At 24.8% G+C, this 4,719-nt stretch overlaps 1 long non-coding RNA gene across 1 annotated transcript; it reads right to left on the minus strand.

Moving 5' to 3' along the window:
- Positions 1-213: 213 nt before the first annotated feature.
- On the minus strand, positions 214-3,780 carry LOC114119624 (uncharacterized). Its single transcript, XR_003592055.2, has 3 exons — positions 3,384-3,780; positions 2,016-2,043; positions 214-1,946 (listed from the first exon to the last, which is right to left on the minus strand). It is a non-coding gene; the product is annotated as an uncharacterized LOC114119624 (long non-coding RNA).
- Between the last annotated feature and the right edge of the window lie 939 nt (positions 3,781-4,719).

Genomic DNA, 4,719 nt, shown 5'->3' on the forward strand with positions numbered 1-4,719 from the left:
CAATTGCAGTTAATGAATGATTTGTTTAATTTAAATATCATGTCCATATAAACTTATAAGAATTTTCTAGATAAAACTTTTTGATTAACGTTAAAATTTTAAAAACAAAAACATGCAATTTCACGTGGGTTAACAATTATGCATTAAATACATTAAATATTTCTAATTTTATTATAAATTGGGAGTTACGGATGTAAAAAAATTGACATGAAGTACTTTTAATCGATATTTATTATGTCTACTAACTATACTACAAAAATGTATTAACAATAAAACTAAACCATATTTTTAATACAATATAATTATTATTATAAATGGTTGATATGGTATTCAACTAATGATACTATTAAAGTAATATTAAGGTACAAACACCATTACAATAAAATAACACATTTGACATGGAATGACAACATTAATTCTAAGTGAAAAAGCTAAAGAATAATAAATATAATTATACTCTAGAAATTCTATTTTTTATTCTCTTATTAACATTACTAATAAATGCTCTACAATTGGAACTCTATATTCTATTATTACACTACTCATACTTTAATCCTTGAGAATAACTTTATATGATTAATGATACCATGACACAATTTTTATTTATTAACAATTAATTTTGTAATATTTTAGATTAAGCCGTAACAAACAAATTAACAAAAAAAAACTAAATTAAAAATACAGTACGCATTGACATAGAAATAATATATTTCAAGTAATATGATATTAATACATTAATTTTGATTGTCAAAGTAAAATAATAAAAATAAACATAATTGACTTAAGTTAAGGGTTTTGGGATAAGGTAACTTTAAGTTACATAATTCATAAAGAATAATACAGAATGTGTTTTAGCACTTAATAAATATAATATTAAACAGAAAATTTTGTCTTTTAGGCTCAATGTAATTATATTCACTTACAATGTTAATTATTATAATATGTTCAAAAACCATAGATTAAGATTTAATTAATTTTTAAGTAAAAGTCAAGGTTTACATATTTATTGTTTTTAATACCAGAGTTAATTACTATGCAATCAGTTTAATAATACAATTTTAATCACAACACAATATATGGCCCCATGGTATTATATAATGCGTACCTATATGACACATTGTTATGGAAAAAATATGAATATTAGTTTAATTGATTTCTCGTTGTTTAATTGTCTCAAACATGGAGTAGATTTGGTTAAAACAAAAAATATTTTTAACATATTTGAATTTGAATAACTAATTTATATAACCTACTTAGGACTGAAGTTAACTGAAATTGTATTATTATGTAAATAGTCCAATATACAAATGATAAGTGATATGATTAGCTTAACTTTTAACCAATAGGCATTCATACTTTAACTGTAACATAATTTTATACGCATTAATACATTATTTTTCATTATAAACAAGATAAATTAACTTTTAATCTGAACATTTGGAAATAAATTTTCCTTTAATATGAATAGGTTTTTTTATTAAATACACTTTCCAAAATAATAATTATTTGTGTGCGCAATATGATTTTTTTTTTTTAACAAATATAACTTAAATATTAAAATAAATAATAATAAATACATGTTGCACCAACATTATATACTTAAACACTAAGTTCACAGTATTAATAGTAAAGAAACATTAACACTTATTAATCTTTTATTGCTAAAATAGTTTGAATGGCGCTTAAATTATAATTATTTAATATCATATTTTTGTAGATAATCATAATTTGTATATTGTGTTTGATATAGTAGGTAACTTTATGGAGACTTATCCAGTCAAACTAATTTAAAGAAATTATTGTAAACCATTTTTTTCCAATTCATTATTCTTTGCATTATTTGGAGGTAAGATCTTGAAATCTTACACATATGGTTGTCATAAAACGTCTAAGAACACCTTTAGCTCGATTCTGCCATTCATTAATTTTTTTTATGTTTGATTCAACTATAAAATAATAAATCAAATTAATGAATATTACTCAATGGTATTAAGAAATAAATATTTTGATCTTACATAAATGAGATCCTCCATTGCATTTAGTCTGAAAATAAAATAAAATTGGATTTAATTTTGTAAATAATAAGAAATTTTAACTCATTTTTGTAGGTATTTTAGATGTTTATAAATTATGACACAAATTTAAATTGTAGACCTAAGTGAAAGCTCTTATCCCTTTTCATAAAAATCTGACTTCAAAACTTGCAAGTTATCCTTATTAATTTATAACAAATGTATACATTCAATCCTTTTGGAAAATCTTATTCTGAAGTTTAAGAGGAGATAATGGTATGGTTTACTTTATTATTGTTACATTAATTTTATAAATCAAAATTGAAGTTTCACTAATTAATGTCTTCTTTGATCAAGTTAATCATAGATAGTACTTATTAAAATCAAATATTATCATTGTATATATGTTTAATTTATTATTTAATGTATAATGTTTATAGTATACATAGTATGACAGCTCAGAAAACCATATTCAGTAAAAGCATTTTATGTATTCATTTAAATATGCTACTGATTTCTATTAGGTATTTAAAATAATATCATTAAATGCGGCCAAAGGAGACGTGTGTAGAACAACAATGTTTGAAAATATATTCAAACTTGTAATACTAGAAATGGATTGTCTCAATCCATATATCAAGTTAAATGACAACATTCTAGATCTATAATAGCACATACAAATAATAATCGTATTATCCAATGCTTAACTATAGCTATATAGGAAATGAATTGTGAATATAAAAGTATTTTTAATAAGGATACTAAATATCTAATTAAGCTTTGTGTATGCAATGTTCTCACTACTTACATGCATAGGTACCCCAACAAGAATTATAATTTAAAATAGGTAATATGTTAGGGTGATAATATGGTTGAGTAGTAAGGTATAACACTAAATTAGTTATTATTGTCAATCTTAATAGCCTTATGATCTTTTTTTTCAGGCACGGGTCATTCATATAAGTCATTGCCGTGTTTCGGATCATAACATTAAATAACAGCAACAGCAACCATATAATATGATAGTATCCATATAATGTTTAACTCATTATATTAAACATGACACATACAAATCATGTGTAATCAGAGCAAAATGCAAACAAATGTTATAGCGTTAAATTAAAAATGTAGCATTTAAAAGACTTAAAAAGGGGGTAGCCGATCAAAAAGATAATTTATTAAACTTTTCTTAACATTGTTTAAAGTGGCAAAACCCAGAACCTATTCAACTGTTTCTGAATGAAATGTCAATCATTTAATACATCACAGATATTAATACTAAATAGTGTTCTAGTCAAGGGACTGATTAATGATACTTGAGCGTTATAACTGTAATACTTAATAGTATGTAGTTACGTAAGTATTAGGTACCATTGTTCGTTGTGCTGCTTCGACTTTGGCGGTCTCAATTATGTCATCTACAAACACATTGGCAGCCGCCACCAACTGTGGATCGTCAATGGACTCGTGCATTACAGTCATGGCGATGTCTGCGGAGTAGAGCCTACCGTTTGAAGTATAATAACAATGTATTATTCAATTATAGTTTACAAGGCGGTGAAACGGGATAGAAATATTAAGTTTCAGTTTTGATTGAAATATTTAAATACACAATTAAGCAGTAAGTCGTAAAGGATAAGGCTAGCTATACAAATTGAAACATTTAATCAATATAATCTATTAATTTCATCATAATAATCGTCATAAATTATTATGTTATCAAATTACAAATTATTTATTATTATAATTATTATTATTATTGACTATTATTATCATTGCTATTATTATATAGCTGCCTATATTAACATTGACGGAATATCTCTTTAGTTCCACACACGGTTTAAGATAGACTATCTAGATAGTCTAAGATAGTCTATCTTAAACCGTGGTTCCACAAAACATTTGTTCCAACAGTCATCTGTTCCAAACTCTTTTAGAACAAACGACCGTTAGACTATTAGAGTGATTTTTTTTATAGAAAAATCATTATTTTTTTAAAACTATTAATACTTTAAACATCGTTTTTGGAAACAATGACCTAGGAATAAATATAATTTAAGTAAGAATTATGTTATAATTCATAGCTTTAATGGAATAAATATGTATTTACAATAATAATAATATGCTTTTTTAATAAATACACAAAACAGTCGATACACCATACATCATAAACCGTGCATAATTATTATTTATTAGTTTATTACTTACAACTCGGTGGAGCGGTGTACCGGTACGACGGTACACGCAAATCGATGCAATGCATTATAAATTATATGTATAGGTACCTAACTTTTGTACGGAGAAGTGGGATAAGATGAAAGGAACCCAATAATCTATGAACAACAAATCGGTGCAATTTATAATGCCCAAAAATTAAAACTCAAGCCTGCTAAACAGAAGTTTATATTGCCACAGCACGAATTAAGATTTCTTAATTCGTGATAAATATCATATGCCAAACCACCTATTAGCGTAAAACATAAATATTGATTAGGTACCTACAACCTACCAGCTGTCCTACCTATATAATACTTGTTATAAATAGTATTTCGGTTGCAATAAAATAATAATAAAAACAATTAAAACGTAAATATTTATTAAAATATTAATACAAAAGAATAGGTACACCAAAAATATCTCGAGAGGGTGGTATATATTTTCATACTTATTAGGAGTTTATTGATAGAAACTTTTACTTTATGAAAAT

This window comes from Aphis gossypii, chromosome 1, assembly GCF_020184175.1.
Source record: "Aphis gossypii isolate Hap1 chromosome 1, ASM2018417v2, whole genome shotgun sequence".
Lineage (NCBI taxonomy): Eukaryota > Metazoa > Arthropoda > Insecta > Hemiptera > Aphididae > Aphis > Aphis gossypii.